Raw genomic sequence first — 21,785 nt, forward strand, 5'->3', positions numbered from 1 at the left:
AAAAGTGTACTTGGAAGGTGGGAGGCCATCAGAAGTAAAATTTCGAGAGCACAGAGTTTGTACGTGCCAGTGAAAATAGAAGGTAAAGAAAACAGATTTAGGGAACCTTGGTTTTCAAAAGATATTGAGGCCCTGATTAGGAAAAAAAGGAGGCGCATAGCAGCTATAGGTAGGTAGGATCAAATGAGGCACTTATTGAGTATAAGAAGTGCAAGAGAGCACTTAAGAAAGAAATCAGGATGGCTAAAGGAAGATGTGAGGTTGCCCTAGCGGACAAGGTGAAGGAGAATCCCAAGGGATTCTGCAGAGCCAAAAGTGATGGGGGAGATCTTCAATGAATTTTTTTGCTTCTGTATTTAATTATGAGATGGACACAGAGTCTGTAGAAGTGAGACAAAGAAACATTGACTTCGTGGACCCTATATAGATTATAAAGGAGGAGGTGTTTGCACTCCTGAGGAAAATTAGAGTGGATAAGTCCCCAGGTTCTGACAAGATATTCCCTTGGATTCCATGGGAGACAAGTGCAGAAATTGCAGGGGCCCTAGTAGAGATATTGAAATCATCCTTAGTGATAGGTAAGGTACCGCAGAATTGAAGGAAGCCAATGCTGTCTTGCTATTTAAGAAAGGCTCTAAAAATAAACCAGGAAATTATAGGCCAATGAGCCTGACATCAGTTATTGGAAAGTACTCTAAGGGACCTGATGTATGAATATTTGCTTAGACAGGGACTGATTAGGGATAGCCAGTATAGCTTTGTGTATGGTAGGTCATGTCTAACCAATCTTATAGAGTTTTTCAAGGAAATTACCGGTGAAGTTAATGAAGGCAAGGTAGTAAATATTGTCTACCTGGACTTTAGTAAAGCCTTTGATGAGGTTCTGCATGGGAGGTTAGTCAAGAAAGTTCAGTCACTCTGCATTTAAGATGAGGTAGTAAATTAGATTGGAAATTGGCTTTGTGGGAGAAGCCAGAGAGTAGTGGTAGATGGTTGCCTCTCTGACCAGAAGCTTGTGTCTATGCTGGGTCTATTGCTGTTTGTCATCTATATCAATGATCTGGATGATAATGTAGTAAACATTTCCAGATGACACAAAGACTGGGGGTGTAGTGGATAGTGAATAAGACTATCAGAGCTTGCAACGGCATCTAGACCAGCTGAAAACATAGGCTGAAAAATAGCAGAGGGAATTTAATGCAGACAAGTGTAGCACCTCAATAGGACCAACCAGGGTAGGGGTAGCACAGTGAATGGTAGGGCACTGAGGAGTGTGGTAGAATAAAGGGTTCCTGGAATACAGATCCATTATTCATTGAAAGTGGCATCACAGGTAGATAGGGTCATAGAGAAAGCTTTTGGCATATTGGCCTTCATAAATCAATGCATTGAGTACAGGCTGTGTTGAAGTTGTTGAAGACATTGGTAAGGCCTAATTTGAAATATTATGTGCAGTTTTAGTCACTTACCTACAGGAAAGATATAAATAATTTTGAAAGAGTACAGAGAAAATTTACAAGGATGTTGTTGGGACTGGAGGACCTGAGTTATAAGGAAAGATTCAATTGGTTAGAACTTTATTTCTTGGAACATAGCAGATTAAGGAGAGTTTTGATAGAGATATACAAGATTATGAGGGGTATAGATAGGGTAAATGCAAGCAGGCTTTTTCCACTGAGGTCTGGTAGGACTACAACATGATGTCATGAGTTAAGAGTGAAAGGTGAAAAGTTTAAGGAGATCATGAGGGGTAACTTATTCAGCAGGTCATGAGAGTGTGGAATGAACTGCCAGCGCAGATGGTGCATGCAAGCTTGAAAACGTTTAAGAGAAGATTGGATAAGTACATGGATGGAAGAAGTTTAGAGGGCTACGGTCCTGGTGCAGGTCGATGGGACTAGGCAGTTTAAATGGTTCAGCACAGATTAGATGGGCTGAAGGGCCTGTTTGTGTCTTTTGGCCATTGAGAGTGAGGAGAATAAAAAATGTCTGCATGGATGGAGTTGTTGATTATGTTGACTGATTTACCAAAGCAGTGAGAAGTGTAGAGAGAGTCCAAAGAGGGGAGGTTGGTTTCTGGAATGTGTAGAGCTCTGTCAACAACTCACTCTCAATAAACTGGAAGCTGATCCCTCCTGGTCATTTGACTAGTGAATATCAACTTGTGCTCCTTCATATGTATTATACCTTTTTTCACACTGGTGCAGAAGGTTAGAACCCATGGTTTCTAGGGTGAGCTAGATAGTCAACTGGTTACATAATTGGTTTGGTGGTATGAGGCAAAAGATGCAAGAGGAGAGCTGTTTCTCACTTTGAGGGCATGTGACCAGTGGTGTATGGCAGGGATTGGTGTTTGATCTTTTGTTATTTATTTGTTAAGGAGTCAAATGAGAAAAATACTGTAGGTAACATGATTATTGAGTTCGCAGATGGCACCAATAGTGGACAGGGAAGATGGTTATCTAAGATTATAACAGAAGCTTCATGAACTGGAAAAATGGGCAATGGAATAGCAGAAGAAATTTAATTTAGGCAAGTATGATGTGATGTATTTTGGGAGGTTAAACCAGGGCTGAAGATGTACAGTGAATGGAGGGACCTTGGGGAAATTTGTTGAACAGAGAGATCTTGAAATACCAGTATGTTGTTCTGAAAGTAGCCTAAGAGTTGGGATGTCATGTTACAGTTGAACAAACTCTTGGTTAAATCACACTTGAAGTACGCTATTATGAGCACCTTTGATTGCTACAGTATAGGAAGGGTGTGATAAAGCTAAAAATGATTAAGTAAAGTTCCACAAGGAAGGTGCCCTGACTAGAGGCTGAGTTACAAGGAGAGATTGGATAGACTGGGTTTGTTTACCCTGGAGTGAAAGGGCCTGAGGGGTGGTATTTTCAGAGGTATACAAAATTGAGAGGCATAGATCGGGTAGATAGCCAGTGTCTGTTTTCCACAGTAGGGGTGTCTAAAATAGTGGGAACAGGTTCAAGGTGCGAGGGTGGTGGTTTAAAGGAGATATGAGGGGTAAAATGTTCATACAAAGAATAGTTAGTATCAGGAATGAGCAGCTGGAGGAGGTGATGGAGACAGAGAGAATAACAGGATTTAAGAGGCATCGAGACAGTTCATTTTGAATGAGCAGCAGACAGAGGCAAATAGAATTAGTGAAGGTATGTGGGATTCGTATAGATAGGTGTGGTGGTCAGCACAGATGTAGTGAGCAGAATGGCCTCTTTCTATCTTGTAAATCTCAATGACTGCATAATTATGCTCCTTTATACTGGCTGTCCTTAATTTGGTGGTGGTATTTATAGGTTTGGACACTTCTGCCAAAGAAACCTTGGCCAGTTGATGCATTGCAGTCAAGAAAGAATGCACTGCAGTCAAAGGAGGTGGAAGATGTTGTGTTGCGTGATTAGGCTATTGAATCAGTACTTGATTAAGTGAATTACATTTTTGTGCATGCTTTGAGATTGAAGTTGTAGCTCACGGTGCTGAAACGTTACTGCCCTGACTTAAAGTGATAGCAATTTACATCATGTCCATGATGGACCGAAGTAGAGATAGTTCCCCTGCCCAGATCTTGATTTATAACTCTTTATCAGATCATTTGGGAAAGTTATGGCTAGGGGGTCTCCACATCCACCACACTTCAGGCCAGTGGGCTTCTGACCCCTGTAATGCATTAAATGGAAACAAACTCCTGACCCCCTTAGATCATTCCATTAGCAGCCCTGCTCTCACATTATTAACCTCCCTGCTAATGGAATTAGAGCAGCATACCTAGCCTTCTCACAAGTGTACACATTTCCATTAAGTCCCCTTTCAGTCTTTGTTAAAAAATAAACAACCTCAGCTTTGATAGTCTTTTCCCATAACGTTAATCGTCCCAGCAACATCCACTTAAATTTCATCACCATCCTTTCTAGAGTTATCAGTTCTTTATGATACAGTGGTAACAAGGAATAGTACTCAATCCCCTAGTAGTGGCTTGAGTAACATTTCACGCAGTTCTGGCATAGCTTTCCCATTCTTGTATCCTGTCCGAGGCCAATGAAGGTAGGTACTGTCTGCTTTATTTACCCAACATGCTGCCTTCAGGATCAATGGGCATGTTCTCTAAGATCCCTCTGCTCCTCAGCAGTTCGTGATATGCACACATTTGACACATATATACTATCTTACATATTTTGCATTTACTTTCATTGGTCTATTGCTATTTTCCTGCAGTCTCTAACCTTCTTCCTTACTATCAAGCACAATGCTGTCAAGTGTTATCAGAAAACCTCCCAATGGCAGCCCTCTTAAGTCTGAAAGATATTATATATCATGAAAACCCAGGGTCCTGCTACTGAGTTATGTGGAATCCCACTGCAGGCAGTTCTCCAGTCACCAAAAATTCTTTTGACCAATGTTCGTTAAGTGAATTTTTAATTCAACTGGCCTCTTCCCTATGGGATGCTTTCTCTTGAAAGTGTATACATACCTGATCAATTTGCCATTTGTGAATTTATCAACTGCCTTGCCAAAAGCTATTTGCACTACATCAAATATACTACCTTCATTGGCACTTTATGTTACCTCCTAATGAATAGTCAATTGGTAATCAGATGTGATCTTCCATATTCCAAATTCATACTGACTAACCAAGTGGTAATAACCTGCGTACTCCTAAAAGCTGATTTACGGAATTTTGTTCCAAGAATTTGTCTGTCACAAATGTTTGAATGTTTATCTGAGTGAAAGGCTTTGGGGAGTCAATGGTTATATTTATTTGCTGTAGGCATGCAGCCTCTAACCTTTTTAATCAATACTTGACATTTATGTGACTTGTCCTGTCTGAGTTGCTAGTCAGATGTCAACTGATAAGTTGTTTAACTTTATATCTTAGTGTTTTGTAAAAGTTGCTAAAACTGCAGAATTTTAAAGGTTCACACAGCAGGGTTATCAGGAGTCATGGTCTATGTCTGACTGAAGCCGACATGGGCATTGTCTGCATTGCATCCCATATTGATATATTGCAAGTATTCTCAGTCTTTTCAATATAGTCCAGTATTTCAACATCTCAGTCCAACCCTTAAAGGACATAGAAGTGCTTACCAGATGCAGAGGGGTAAATGGGGTGATGGTATGCAATGGGTCAGAAAAACCTGGAGAGACTCCTGAAGATCAGTGTCAAAGCTGGGCTTAGGCTAGTGAGGCCCTCAGGGCTCACACCAGGTACTCCTGGCAAGAAGCTACCAAGAATATTGCTTCAATGTGGGTGTAATCGCTGAATTCTTGTGCTCCACCTGATCCTGGGGTTGAGGCAAATGCCAACAGAATCTCCTGCGAGGTTTGGGCAACCTCCCAATGCATCAGGGAACAACAAATAGAAATGTGGCAGGGATCAGCAGCAGCTTCCTGGGCTGATCCTGAGCCTTGGAAGCTGAAAGTGATTGACAACCTGACATCCACAGGAAAAACAGTTAAGGCACGCACGGGGCACGGCATATAAGGTTGCAGGAAGTGAAAGGATTCAGTGAACATGAGGTGCGTAATTTGACCAGCATGATTTTAGTAAAACAAATTTTGTAGAGGCAGGTTGTTTGTAATTACTATCATATTTTCAGACCAGCAGGTTTGAAACTCTGAAGAATTAAAAGTATTTTCAATAAATAAATTATTAGAAGTAGAGGAAATGCAATTTTATATTGATACAGAGGCATCCAGAAATCTACTCTGGGCTAAAACGCTGAGGCTGTTAATGTTGGTGGAAGCAGCACTGAAAATATCATAATAGGGGAAGATAAATAGTTGGGCTTATTCTTGCTGAAAATAGTCAATGTCTGCATTTACCCAGTGGCAATGTTACTTGTTCATGTACCATGTCATAATGAACTAGTGGTGGTGCTCAGCTTTCCCAAGGCTGCATCAAATGCATGTGCGCGCACTCTCTCTCACACACACACACACACACACACACACACACACACACACACACACACACACACACACACACACACACACACACACACACACACACACACACACACACACACACACACACACACACACACACACACACATCCTTCTCCTTCCCTCGATCTGGAAATTGATCTTGCAGGTCAGGAGTGAGCTTCCTGAATGGGAACATAGCCTTCACCAAAACAGACCGTAATTTTTTTCCTCAAAGCCTTTGGTCAGAAAAATGTCCAGATTTCTAAATGTTTCTGAACGTCTCTAATAATCATAAAGACCGAGAAAGATCTTTTAACAGTTAAACAAAAATTAAGAAAAACAATTAACCAAAACACAAATAAAGCAAACATTAAATAAAATGCAGGTAATTTTAATAAAAGTAGCACCTTACTTTTCCCTTTCTTTCCTGCAGCGTAACAAATCTCATACAAAATAATGGGCTCCTGGCTCCTGGCACAGGTTGTGAGAGCTGCCTCCCCAGTACCGGTGAATGTTAGCACACTTATATTTTGATGCTGGATGCCATGGGGTGTCTTGTAACTGAGCACAGCCAGTAAGTTCTGGGCTTACACATTTGCGTGGGAGTCCCAGAGCATAATTATGCCAAGCAATACAGAGCTGCTGAGCAGTAGAGAAAGAACAAGCCATTATTGTGTATTGAACTGTATGAAAATAACAAGGGAATCCGGAAGAACTGAGTTGTATGTCACAGTGTATTAGAACATCAGTAACAGTGGCCTGCACATTAGATTAACAGAGTGGAAGCAGTGCAGTGTGTCTGAAGTAAACATTTCATTTTCATTATGTTGCAGTAGGAATGTAGATTAACACTGATTAGAAATCAAGCATGTAAAATGTTTCCTGGTACAAAACAGACTACTTATTCTTGTTTAGCTAGTATTATCCACAGGATGAATATTAACGCCTGCAGCTGCTGCATAGTCTGGACCTCAACGTGCAGATAATGATCTTCCTTCAAAATCCTTTACACTGTGTTGTTTAAGACTATGTCACACTGCAATGTCCTAGAAACACTTGTCATAACAGGGTTGTTCAAACAGTTCAGTATTCAGATTATCATTGATTCCTGGCAGTTGCAGTGGGAATTGACAGCTGTGACTGTATATGTGTCATGCTGTGCAACAGTCACAGACATAACAAGCAAAGAGTATTTCTGATCTTTTGAAGTTCTTTTGAGTGTTTATGTTGTTCTCTTTCCATCCCCTTTCCCCTGGAGAAATTGTTTCTTATTTCTGAACGTTGTATGGACATTGCCTTCCCTCTGATACCCTAATGCATGATTATTCTCTGTGTGTGAACTTAAATAGTGCAAACTGGAAGTAAACTTATTTTGGATAGCATTGGAGTTGTAATTAGTCCTGCCCTAACCTATTACTCTCACATACAAGGAGCAAAAAGGCAGTAGATAACAGATGACTGAAATATCTAGTTGTTAATCTAGAGAAAGAGGTTAAATTCAGAGACCATATTGATAGGGAAACTCTATCCTCCCAGATAAAAGCACCTGGAGGGCATAGTTTTACATTTGCTTGTTTTAAAGGACCAGATCCAATCAACTACTGAATTCATCAATGAACTATGGGTATCACAGTGAATGTAAATAAACTTTTCCCAAGGTTTGTTTACATCAGTGAGAATTTTGGAGAAGACAGTTTTGCTATTGTTTCATTAAAAAGAATGCATTTATAGTATAATTCTGCTATAAGATAATTTAAAAACAAAGTCTTGTGCCCCCATTTGAGGAAATAATTTTATTGCTGGATGTTGATTTTTCACGGGGCAGTTCTACATTGCTTTGGTAGTTGAAATGGAAAAATCATAACTTTCAGCTAAATCCAAACTAATAAAGTTCAAAGCATCAAAGCTGCGTTTAAAAACCATACTTTACTAGGCCTCTTGGCTGTCAAAGCCATTCTGTGAGTGCAGCTAGCCCTGGTGCTGAGACTGCACTATAGTATGTGTGCTGGGCCATGTCAATACCATGGGAGCCAGCTTCTCCAGAGAAAGTTGTCCAGATGCAAGATGAAATTGTATTATCTGCAATCAGATGGATAGTGATCTCAGAGCAGGACAACATCTCCCTGAATGTACTCAGGTATATTTACCTTCAGTGCATTATTAACTGTATTTCAGTGATTGTATTTATTGTTTTAGAAAGACTTTGGCAAACTGACTACCTTGTGTGGCCATGAGCAACAAGGCAGTTATATTTCCCCTACTACTCTGTGAAAGAGCAAAGTGCTTAAATTAAGTAGCAATGCTCATTGTTGCTTTTGAAAATCATTCACATGAAGTGAGTGCCACTGGTAAGGCCACCCTTTGTTGTGCTTTTGTAATTGTCCTTGGTGAGGTGTTTTCTTGGCCTACTGACACTCTTTCTCTTGCCATGATGTTGAATGTCAAGAAGACATGGTTGGATTCTCTCTGGATGTCAGTGCCCATTGCCTGCTATTGTGTTCACAAGTAATACTTGCCATTTCTGAGCCCAAGCCAACAGGCTTCAGAAGCGTATTTGTTCAGATACAAGTAGGTAGTCATCCCCACCTCTGAAGGAAGGAAGCCTACTGATCAATTAACTAAAGTGACCAATTTCCGAGCACTTAACTGAGGAACTACTGCAATGAGGCTGAGGTAGTTTGTTCCCAAACACGAAACCATGTGCATATATCTCTAACGATGGAGAATTTCCTGCCAATTTTTACTGACTTCAATTGCACTCGGATTATTGGGTCAAACCCTACCATGATGCTAAGGGCTGTCACTCTTGCCCCAGCTGACCATGTTTAAAGCTAGGCTGTAATATCCAGCCTGTCAGATCTGCATGAATGGGTAAGTTATTGGTGCTTAAGGGAAAATTTTATGACCCATTCCAACACTTTGCTGATGTCTGAGTCATGATTGACAGGGTAACAACTGTCATGTAGGATTGGTACTACTTCATACAGACAAGATATAACCAAGCACACGTCCACATTGAAAGCTGGATGTTAATGCAGTAGCTACACTAGAATCACTAAGCATTAGTTTTTAGTACTAGAGTTAAGATGTTTACGATGAGAGGGGAAAGATTCTTTACACAGAGGATGGTGCGTAGATGCAACAAGCTGACAGAGAATTTGGCTGAGGCAGGTGCAATAACACCATTTAAATGACATTTGAATAAATATATGGATAGAAAACACTTCTATGGATAGAAAAAACAAAGGATACAAGCCATTCCTGGGAAAATGGGACTAGCTTGGGTCGGCATCTTGGTCAGTGTAGACGAGTTGGGCAGAAGGGGCTGTTTCCCTGCCTTTGCTGTGTCCAGTGATCTCAGTCATTTCCTGCTATCGTGAAAACGGTATAGACTGCCTTACTGCCTTAAATCTTGGCTTCTGTCATAGCGGGGTCCAGGAGGAGGATGTGATGGCTGAAGTTGGCTACAAACCCTTGAGTATTGCCTTTGCATCCACATACAGGGCTCTGCTGTTGCTCACACATGGAACTTCTGATTAGCTGTTTAATCATCTGCCACCATTCACAGGTAAATCTGACAGGACTGCAGAACTTTCAGCTGAGCCTTTGGTTGCTGAATATGGTCAGTGATGTGATGCTTCCACTATTGAGTATGCGTATAGTCCATGATTAGTTGCTCCAGGGTAGCTTATCTATGTTACTCACAGAGATGCCCACCATTCCTGTGCTGCCATCCCCCAGTTTCTCAGCATTGAGGATGCCTTTTGCTTTCACCTCAGTTTTTCAAGTCTCACAGTGGCTAATGAGGTCACAAAGGGGAACACATACACTTCTGCAGATTGGGTAGGAGCAGGTTGAGATGGAGTGAGAGTGGGCATTTTCAGAGGTGGTACTCCAAAGAATACCACTTCTGAGGCCACTTCTGCAGGGCTTACGTGACCTCAGATTCTCAATACCATCCGAAATTGTCGTTCTCCTACTTTGAGCTGTCATATCCAGAAGTTCCCATGAATTGGTGGGGACATTGCACTTTCTCAAGTAAGAGCATCCTCAAACTTGCGTGGTAATTTCCTTCTATAACAGAGTTCAAAATAGTATCTGCATTGGGAAGGAAGTGCTGGTGTGAAAATGATGTGAGTGCTTTGGTGGTGTTTTCCAGTGCATTGGGATGATTGCTCAAAAGCATATATCAATATATAATGTATATCATTACTCATAGGATGATTTGGCAGATAAATCTGTGAATGAGGGATTTGCGCAGCGGGCAGGGTTTCAGATTTCCAAATCATTGGGATCTCTTCTGCAGGAAGGTGTGACCTTAACAAAAAGGATGGATTCGCGTAAACTTGAGGGGACCAATATACTTATGAGTATGTTTGCTAGGGCTGTTTGGAATGATTTAAGCTAATTTGGCAGGGGGATGGGTACCGGTGTGATAACGCTGAGGATGGGGCAGTTGCAATACAAGTCAATGTCTAGTGAGACTGTGAAGAAGGACAGGCAGGTGAAGGGGCAAAATTGCAGTCAGTGTGATGAGTTGAAGTGTAATAAGACCATAAGACATAGAAGCAGAATTAGGATTTTGGTGCATCGAGACTGCTCTGCCATTCATCCTGGCTGATCCTGGATCCCACTCAATCCCATGTACCTATAAGGCCATAAGACACAGGAGCAGAGGCCATAAGGCACAGGAGCAGCATAGGGAAAAATCAAAAAGAGTGATGAAAACTGAATTGAAGTTGTTATGCTTGAATGCACACAGCATACAGAATAAGTGAATGATCTTGTGGCGCAGTTAGAGATTAGCAAGTACAACTTTATGGGCTTCACTGTGCCATTGTTGAAAGGAGTTCGTAGTTGAGAGCCTAACATCCAAGGATACACACTATATTCAGACAGGTAGGCGGAGGGGCTCCATTGTTAAAAAAAATCTGCAATCAAATCCTGAGAAAGAAGTGACGTCGGATCATAAGAGTTAAGAAACTGCAAGAAACTGTTGGGAGTTATATACAGGCCCCTAAGCAGTAGACATGATGTGGAATATAAATTACAACAGGAGATAGAACAGGCACGTGAAAAGGGCAATGTTGCGATAGTCATGGGGGGGGGGGGGGGCCGGTTTCAATATGCAGGTAGATTTGGAAATTCAGAAGTCACTGGATCCTGAGAGAGGATATTTGTAGAATAACTACAAGATAGCTTTTTAGAGCAGCTTGTAATTCAGAGTGGGGCTTTTTCTGCTTGAATGCCGGTGATTAGTGGTGTTGATCAGGGGTTGATGTTGGGATGGCTTCCTTTCATGTTATATATCAATGTTTTTGATGATGGAATTGATTGCTTCATGGCCCAGTTTTCAAGTGATAGCAAGGTAGATTGAAGAAGCAGGCAGTCTGCAAAACAACTTTGTCAAATTAGGAGAATGGGCAAAGAAGTGGCAGATGGAATATAGTGTAGGAAAGTGTATTGTCATGAACATTGTTAGAAGGAATAAAGGCATAGACTATTTTATAAGAGGAGGTTCACAAGAGCGATTCCAGGAATGAAGGGTTTGTGTCTGAGGAGCATTTGATGGCTTAGGGCCTTTACTCACTGGAGTTTAGAACAATGGGGAAGGATCTCATTGAAACCTATCGAATATTGAAAGGTCTGGACTCTAGACAGAGTGAATGTGGAGAGGATATTTCTTATAGCAGTAGAGTCTAGGATCAGAGGACGCAACCTCATAATAGAGGGATGTCTACTTAGAACACATGAGGAATTTTTTTAGCCAGAGGGTAGTGAATCTTTGGAATTCATTGCCAAAGATGGCTGTGGAGGTGAATTGGAAGTTGATTGCTTCTTGATTAGTTAGTATGTCTAAAGGCAAGAGAATGGGGTTGAGAGGGATAATAAATCAGCCATGGATGGAAGAGAGGAACCAACTTGATGGGCTGAACAGCCTAATTCTGCTCTTATGCCTTATGGTTTAAACAGGGATCACTGCTACCCATGTATCAATGCTGTTACTAACATAAGAAATAGGAGCAGGAGTAGGCCATCCATCCGATCGAGCCTGCACCGCCATTCAATAAGATCATGGCTGATCTGTCCGTAAGCTCGTAACCTATATAACTGTTTCTTAAATATATTTAGTAAGGAAGCCTCAACTGCTTCCCTGGGCAGAGAATTCCACAGATTCACCACTCTCTGGGAAAAACAGTTTCTCCTCATCTCCGACCTAAATCTTCTCCCCTGAATCTTGAGGCAATGTCCCGTAGTTCTAGTCTCACCTACCAATGGAAATAACTTTCCTACTTCTATCTTATCTATCCCCTTTCAAAATTGCGTATGTTTCTGTAAGATCCCCTCTTATTCTTCTGAACTCCAGAGAGTATAGTCCCAGGCGACTCAATCTCTCCTCATAGGTTAACCCCCTCATCCCTGGAATCAACCTGGTGAACCTCCTCTGCACTGTCTCCAAAGCCAGTATATCCTTCCTCAAGTACGGAGACCAGAACTGCGCACAGTACTCCAGGTGTAGCCTCACCAGTACCCTGTATAGTTGCAGCATTACCTCCCTGCTCTTGAATTCAATCCCTCTAGCAATGAAGGCCAAGATTCCATTTGCCTTCTTAATAATCTGTTGTACCCACAAGCCAACTTTTTGCGATTCATGAACAAGTACTCCCAAGTCCCTCTGCACAACAGCATGCTGCAATCTTTCACCATTTAAATAATAATCTGCTCTTCTATTATTCCTTCCAAAGTGGATGATCTCACATTTACCAACTTTGTATTCTATCTGCCAGACCTTGGCCCACTCACTTAACTTATCTATATCCCTCTGCAGACTCTCCACATCCTCTGTACAATTTGCTTTTCTACTCAGTTTAGTGTCATGCGCAAATTTTGCTACACTACACTCAGTCCCCTCTTCCAAATCATCAATGTAAATGGTAAACAGCTGCAGGCCCAGCACCGACCCCTGCGGCACCCCACTCACCACTGACTGCCAACCAGAGAAACACCCATTTATACCAACTCTCTGCCTTCTGTTGGTTAACCAATCCACTATCCATGCCAATACATTTCCTCCGACTCCATGCATCCGTATCTTATTTATAAGTCTCTTGTGCGGCACCTTATCGAACACCTTCTGGAAATCCAAGTATACGACATCCACCTGTTCCCCTCTATCCACTGCACTCATTATGTCCTCAAAGAACTCCAGTAAGTCTGTCAAACAGGACCTACCCTTTCTGAATCAATGCTGCGTCTGTCTAATGGAACCACTCCTTTCTAAATGTTTCGCTATTTCTTCCTTAATGACATCTTCAAGCATTTTTCCGACAACAGATGTTAAGCTAACTGACCTATAGTTGCCTGTCTTTTGCCTACATCCACTTTTAAAAAGTGGCGTGACATTTGCTGTCTTCCAATCCGCCGGGACCTGCCCAGAGTCCAGAGAGTTTTGACAAATGATTACCAACGTGTCTACCATAATCTCCACCAATTCCTTCAACACCCTGGGTTGCATCCCATCAGGACCAGGGGACTTATCTACCTTCAGGCCCTCTAGTTTGCTTATCACTATCTCTTTAGTGACAGTGATTTTATCGAGGCCCTCACTTCCCATTTCGTCTATAACATCCTTCTTTGGCATATTAGATGAGTCCTCCACCGTGAAGACCAACACAAAATAGCCATTCAATGCCTCAGCCATTTCCTTATCACCCAATCTCAATTTCCCCTTCTTGTCTTCCAAGGGACCTACATCGACTTTAGCCACCCTCTTCCGCTTTATATATTTATAAAATCATTGCTCTCTGTTTTTATATTTTATGCTAATTTACTCTCATAGTCTATCTTTCCTTTCCTTATTTCTTGTTTAGTTGTTCTCTGTTGCTTTTTAAAGTTTTCCCAGTCGTCTAGTCTCCCACTACTAGTAAAGTTAAAAACATTCAAGATGCTTCAAAAGATAAAAAATATGATTACAAATAAACCAATTAAACATTTAAGATAATGAAAAACAGTTAAGTTAAATTTTAACAGCAAAAGAAATCTACTTATTGTTCTATCAGAAGCTATTTCTTCCTATTTTAAAAACTGCACCATTGTTCTTTTGACGAGGTTTAGTCTGGTGAATGATCAGACAGCATGTTGCCCTTTGTAATCAGTGACAAACCCACTGGCACAGTGGTAGCTGGTAGCAAAGGCAACAAGACTGAGGTGCTGCTTCTGACTCACACCGACATTAGTCTAGACTGAAGGGATATGCAAGAAAATGTGTGTATATCCCAATAGATGTACTGGCATCTGTGCAGAAGATCTGTTATATAATATATGCATCCAAAAGAAAATTTTCCAGAGTTGTTAACTTCTGTGAGATTTTTGGCATCAAATAATCTACCCACTGCTTGCACTTCCATTTATATGCCTGCATATACAGTGGATTCTGGATAATTGGGCCATTGCTTTATCAGGACAGACATTTTTTTGGGACAACTCTTAAAGAACAAAAACTAGGTGAAAAAATAACCAGGATTCCCTTTGTTTATTTGGGACACTAAGTCACTTAGTTTGGCCAGGAGGCTGTTGCTAAACAGTTTCTATCTAGTGTCAGGCTCTACTCTGAGCTTAGAGTGAATGGTTTTTAAATGGCATTAATTATGTGTGTCTGTGTTCAAAAAGCAATGATTTTTTGTCACTGATAATTAGCAAGAAATAAGCAGTAAAGCAATTCAGAACTGTTTTACTCACTACAGTTTCAAACGTTTAGGCTTGTAGATGCCAGAAATAGCCGGGCGTGGAAAGGAAATGATTTCACTACTTCAGCAAGTTAGGAACTATGAAATTCCTTAAGGTATTGCCAATCATCTTGAAAGTTATAATGAAAATGAAGATTTGAAGTTTCAGTCATTGAAGGCATTGTATGAAAGCAGTCCATTATCTGGTAACCAGGAAAGAGTTAATGAATGGATTTCGAAGAGCTAGAAGGGGACAAGAGAATGCCATGGTGAGAAGGATTAAGGAAAACCCCTGGTCGTTCAACATGTACCCGAAGAAAAGGAGAATGACTATAGTCAGGGTAGGAGCAATCAGGATAAAAGAGGAAATGTGCCTGGAGTCAGAGGAGGTAGGAGAGATCCTTAATGCTTCTTCATTCACCAGTGACAGGGACTTTGATGAACATGAGGACAGTATAAAACAAGCTGATAAACTGGACGACATCAGTGTTAAGTTTCAGGATGTGCTGGAACTTAAAAAAAAGTTACCCTAGGTGTCTGCATTGATTTTGTTTGTTTACAGTCAATCAAAATAAAACAGCAGTTTACACTGAATGATTTCCTCTGCCTATAACTATTACAGATTCACAGTGCTATCATTGTAATGATAATGTTCTAATTTGTTCTGTATTTTGTTTAAATACATAATTTGTTACTCAATTTGTCTTTTTTATACCTTTTTAACTGTTTCCATGAAACTTTAGCTAATTGGGGTAGCCACTTAATTGGACCAAATTTTACCAATCTTCATGTGTCTTAATAAATCAGAATCCACTGTACTTAAAATTCCAGCCACTAATTTCTGGTGCCTTGTTAACTATAACATGATAGAAATGCAGCATTCAGTGGGTAATTTGTTACATGTTGGAGATAGCTTGAATTATCCAACCAGATCACCAAGCATTGATAAACTGGGCCTACCCTGTCAGACTTTCCTTAATTTTGGACTTATTTGGAATTAACCATTTGGAGTCAGCGAACCATGCACCATAAAAATAGACCCTTCAGCCCAACTGATCCATGCCTTTCAAGATTCCCATATAAACTAGTCACATTTCCCCGCATTTGGCCCATTTCCTCTCCAAGTGCCTTTTAAAATTTGTTAATGCACTTGCCTCAATGACTTCCTCTGGCAGGTCATTCACTGCACTAACTGTCCTCTGGGAAAAAATGTTGCCCCTCAAGTTCCCACTTAATCTCCCTTTCACACCTTGAGTTTTTGAATTGCCAGCCTTGAGAAAAAGATTGTGCTTTCTATTATCATGATTTTCTACATCTCTATAAGATCACCCCTCATTCTCTGATGTTGAGTGATGTGCTGTGTAATTCAATGCTCTTAGAAATATGGTCTGGTATAGAATTTTTTTCATAGAACAAAACTTCGAAAATTATGGCAGAGAGCGAGGCATTGCTTCTCTGCCATCTGAGAAAGCTACCCAGTCTAAGCCTACATAACACTGTTGGAATATGGCCCTGAAGGTGATGTCTGTTCAAACACAAGTCCAAATTTTGTATGATGGATTCTGCTTCCTCACACTTTCAGAACCCTACCAATCAGTAAGTGAAATAAGATCTCCTCTAGTCCTTTTACGAACTGCTTTAAATTTGTGCTCTTCTCCTCTCATCTCCCCCCACCACTCTGATCTTTAATCCCATGCTAAGGGAGCCGTGTCTTACTTACAATTCCAGATTCCAAGGGCCCTTCGTAATTAAATACCCCTCAACTATGTTGGCCCTCCTCCTGTTCTCTAACAAAGGAATCAATCATAATTAATCCAGTCTCCCCTTGGAGCTGCAATATCTAGTTCTGTGACATGCACATGAACTTCCTCGGTACCAAATCCAGTGTTATTGGAGCTTTTCAGCAATGTGCTTACCAGAAGTCTACGTGACACTCAAACTGGTTTTGTATGCTGTTGGCCAAATCAGTTGAATAGAAATTAGCAAATTGAATTTAATCCAGAGAAGTGAGAATGTACAAGAAGGCAAGGAATGTAAAAAATGGACAGATGTTGAATGGTGATGAAGGACAGAGGTTCCTGCATCTGTATTTTATAACTTGGCTGATAAAGAAAAGCATGTGCCTTTCTGGCCACTCTATTGACCTTTGAGAATCTGTGGACATACAGTCCCAGGAACCTCTGTCCTTCATCACCATTCAACATCTGTCCATATTTTACATTCCTTGCCTTCTTGTACATTCTCACTTCTCTGGATTAAATTAAATTTGCTATTTTCTATTCAAATGATTCGACCTTCTATACTTTTCTACACTATGAAGCTTTAACTTGCACTGTCAACCATACACATCCAATTTATGTATCATATGCAAAGGTCTTTACCGTTCAGCCCCTCCCCTTCCTCCTATGATAAGTTAATGATATATATTGTAAGAAATATAGACAGCCTTCTATTCAGAAAAATACCAGTTAATAGTTAAACTCTTCATCCTGCTACTGAGCGAAAATTGGATATAATTTGCCAATCTCTCTTAGATTTCATGGGCTTTTATTTTTGTTTTATCCCGTCTATCATGCTAAATTCTTGCTAAAATCTTGCTAGACTACAGAAATATACATATCTTTTTGAGCTGCCTTTCAACCTCCTCAATTAAATTCAATCAAAGCAGTAAAAAAGGACTTCCCCTTAATACATTCTGATTGATTGATCTGTGGTTTCATAAATGAAGTTTTATATTGCCAGTAGCATTGATTCCAATAATGTTCAAGGGATCTACATAAGATACCTTAAGGAGATTGTAACAAAGGAGACCCTTTGAATCAGATATAATCTTTCACATCTACTGTATATTTCTTTAATCTTCCTGAAAATAGATTTCTCAAAAAGAGATTTGATATAAGATTTGAAATGATCAATAGAGCAGTAGACAGTGAAACTCTGGTGATCTGCTGTCTGACTAGAAATCCTAATAGTTCAGTATTTGACTCACCAGGTGCTGATTCTTGCATTTGCTCATAGACACAAGGACCCCATTCTCATACTCTCACTATTCTATCACAGTCCTGCTTCCTGTGCTCCTTTTAAGAATACCTGGTTCTCTATCCTGCACTTATGATACCACTGTACTATGTAACATCTAACAATAAGTACATTAGAAGTTGCTGGCTGGTGGCATAGTGGCATCAGCGCCGGTCTTTGGAGCGAAGGCTCCCGAGTTCGAATCCGGCCGGCTCCAAAAACTTGGAAAGGGATGGGCTCCATCAGGTTTCAGATGCCCAAGAGACGCCATATGATAAGCAATCACCAAAAAAAGATCAGTGCAAAAAGCTTGTCATAATGGCGCCCCCACTAGGAGTTAACGTTGCATAACATACTATAGTCCAAAAACCTGTCTGTCCAGCACTAACAAAGTCCTGAGGTTTAATTCTAACTAGACTTTGATTACTAACATAAAAATAATGAACATATGATATGTCCCCACTTCTTTCTGCTTTCTTGCTACATCCTTTGTTCATGCTTTCACAGCTCTGTTATTCCAGGTGCCTGTCTTGTCATTGATTACAAATGTATGAAACTATCATAGCAGCAATTGGTATGAACAACAGCTTGAAATCCAAACCATCTTTCACACATCTCATCAAAAAATTAATCCTAATGTTCTTGTGAATTTCCCATTGTAAGTTAAATTCAGCCCACCAAATGTATTCATAATAAATATCACATAGAGTTCCTCATTTGAAAACATCCAAGAGCTATTGTTTGAAATAGGATGAAGCAATATGAATGTGTAGCAGCTGGGTTTGAACAGCATGTAAAGTTGTTGAGGTTCTGCCATATACAGGGTACATTACGATGGTAAGCTAAGCTTCATACAGCTTGGTCTTTCCTTAGTGATAGATGAAACAACTTGGAGAAAGTGGCTTTGGATGTTTGTGATGGTGGAACTGTAAATTATGGAAAGCCTAGATGATTAATTGAAGTTTATGAAGTATTTCAGGCAAATTGATATTTATGATAGAAATTATCTGAGGTTCCTGTATGTTTTTCCTGAAGGCAACAGTGAGAGGAGAGCATGACCTTGGTGGCTGAGGTTCCTGATGATGGATGCTGTTTTATTGTGACCACGCTCTGTGTGAGTGTGCTCAATGGGGAGGGCTTTACCTGTGATGGACTGGGCTGTACCCATTACATTTTGTAGAATTTTCAGTTAAGGGCATTGGTGTTTCCATAACAGGCTGTGATGCAGCCAGTCAGTATACTCTCCACTACACACCTATAGAAGTTTGTCAAAGTTTTAGATGTCATGTCAAATTTTTGCAATCTCCTAAGGAAGTAGAGGTGTTGTCGTGCTTTCTTTATAATTGCACTTACGTGCTGAGCCCAGGACAGGTCCTCTGAAATAATAACATAAAAGGAATTTAAATTTGCTGGTCCTTTCCAGTGCTGATGCTCCAATGAGGACTGGTTCATGGACCTCTGGTTTCCATCCCCTGAAGTCAATAATTATCTCCTTGGTCTTGCTGACATTGAGTAAGAGGTTGTTGTTGTGGCACCACTCAGCCAGATTTTCAATCTCCCTCCTATATACTGGTTCATCACCACCTATGGTTCGGCTTACAACAGTGATGTTGTTAGCAAACTTGAATATGGTATATGAGCTGTGCTTAGCCACACAGTCATAAGTATAAAGCAAGTAGAGCCAATGCCCTAGAGTCCTCAGTTCATCAATCTTTCAAAATGTTATTAACTCCTCTTTAAATACCTCCATTGATTACTGCTTTGAATCTTCCTCTAACTCAGTCTGTTGGTAAGTATATGAATATCAAATATTGTGAAGATCTTTCCTCCGCCTATCTGAATAAACCAATTACCAATCAGGGGTAAACAGCATCTGTCTAACTTTACATTCCTATTTACTGATAATTTATAATCTCACCAGAGCACAATAAAGCAATGTGCTTTGACTATAAGAAGAAAATAACTGGCCATGAGAAAAGTTCATTCGTTCAAAGACAACTTGTGATGGTATTGGATTTGCTGTCCATGAAGTTTTGAACTCAAATGAAAATCTTAAGCCCTAACCAATATAGATAAATACAAGTATCCTCACTAAAGCTATTATACTGTAGCCACTTACTCTTCAAGGCTACTTCACTTCCTTGTTTATCCTTCATGGTGAGTTTAGCTGCCATCTAAGCAATGTGCATCCCTACCAAGATGGAGATACTTCCAACTAACAATGTAGTTTAAACAAGTTCATTTATTTTCAGTGATATATATTTAAATTTACATATTTAAAACTCAGAGGTTTTCTATCTTATATAAGATTTCTAAATTTCAAACTATTTTCTAAACAAGGGATTTCCAAAACACAGGAAATCCTATAAGCTAAAAAGTCATACCAATGAGTTGCAGATGAATGAATCATCTGTTACAGAAATTGAAAGCAGAGGAATGGATTAGGGTGTTCTGCACATGGACTCCCAAGTCCCTTTGCATCTCAGATTTTTTGATTTTCTTCTTTCTGTTTTAATGAGTAAGCTATGCTTTGAAGTGGCTGACCAGATACCAAAGATCAGGATTTCCAAGCAATTGAAGAATGGATCATTGGAATATTTAATGCATAGAAGCAAATCCATTATCCTTACTCACGCTCTGTTCTAAATCTGATTCTGGACTTAACCTATATGGTTGACTCCTGAAAGTCCTAGGAAATTGTTTAACAAACTGCTCAGCATATGTTCAAACAGAGAAATAACTAACTCATCCAGAACACTTTTTATTGATGAAGGCATTAAATTTCATAAATGGTAAATGGTAAATTTGCTTGAAACTCAAGTCAGTCTTGCTGACCCCTCCTTTTGACTATAGAGGGACTGGAGAGACGACCCACAGACTAACTGACTGAGCTGTACTCACAGGATCATACATTGCCCTGAATGTGCCAACTCCTCCATCATATTCCCTGGGTGCATCTTGTCCCACAACCAGGACAAACTCAGCTGGAGAAGTAGCACAATGGTGGGGAAGGAAAATAAAATTCTTGATGGCTGTTGTATTAAAATCTTGTAGCATCAGGTCAAACAATTGTAAGGATGCCCTTTGATTTCCACCTTCCATCATGCCTCAGCTGATGTATCAGCACTACTCCATCTTGAACTTGGAAGATTCAGTCTCCATTACCAGGAGTGGCTTGTATTCAATCACTGATTGAAACCGGCAGGACAACGCTTCCATATTGGGTCTGTAGCAGATTGTGTGTGAATAAAACACAAGGGATAAATCTACTTGACCTCATTCACACTAATCGACTAATCGACAACTTTGGCCAAGGTTCTCATGGAGACCAAGTTCAATCCTCACACCAAAGTCACTCCGTCTTGTGTGTGATACTAAAATTATACTCGGCGGAATAGACACAGAGAGATCTGATGGCTGAAAACTAAGCACTGACCAGGTGCTATGGACACTCATCACCCGCAGATGGATACACCACAACCATCTGTAACCCTGGCATATCCCTTACTTGACCATTACTATCAAACCAAGGATTAATTCTGGTTTAATAGAGCAGGTAGAAGAGCATCCTGGGAGCAGGACCAGGCATACCCAAAGGTCATGAAATGGCACTACAGTGAAGGTGTATCACAGTACTATATGCATGCTGGACAGCAGAAAATCTATATCATAGCTGAGAAAAGCAATCTTGCAGTGAATGGATCTGATCAAAAGTCTGCATCCTGCCCAATCTTAACATGTATGATGGTGGAAAATTAAGGAACTAAATGGAGGAGGAGGTACCAACAATGTCCTCAGCAGCAGTGATGGTGGGACCCGACAGAAGAGTGCAGAGAACAATGTCGAAACATTCACAACAATGTTCAGCTTAAGGCGCTGTGTGGATCACATATCTCAGTCTCTTCCTGAGATAGCTAGTATTACAGAACGTAGATCTCAACTTCTTTACCTCTCACCTCATCGGAGTTCTCATGGAAAAAACTGTGACCGCTGGATACTGCAAGGGATACAACAAGTTCTTCAGTGCATGCCTTCAGTAATAAAGCTGCAAATACTGCAACTTCATTTCTGAGTCTCTGCAGTCTGCAACTTTCATGGATC

The 21,785-nt window shown here is 40.4% G+C and overlaps 1 protein-coding gene and 1 long non-coding RNA gene across 6 annotated transcripts in view; one reads left to right on the plus strand and one right to left on the minus strand.

The window, feature by feature from the left end:
• LOC140732084 (uncharacterized) overlaps window positions 1-6,433 on the minus strand; it is a 73,850-nt gene extending 67,417 nt beyond the window's left edge. The window contains exon 1 of the long non-coding RNA XR_012099973.1: window positions 6,353-6,433. This is a non-coding gene — a long non-coding RNA (uncharacterized lncRNA). The remainder of the gene's footprint in view (window positions 1-6,352) is intronic.
• The window catches only part of calcr (calcitonin receptor), a 249,152-nt gene that overhangs the window by 11,190 nt on the left and 216,177 nt on the right, over window positions 1-21,785 (plus strand). The window lies entirely within an intron of this gene.

Source organism: Hemitrygon akajei, chromosome 8, assembly GCF_048418815.1.
Source record: "Hemitrygon akajei chromosome 8, sHemAka1.3, whole genome shotgun sequence".
Taxonomy (NCBI): Eukaryota; Metazoa; Chordata; class Chondrichthyes; order Myliobatiformes; family Dasyatidae; genus Hemitrygon; species Hemitrygon akajei.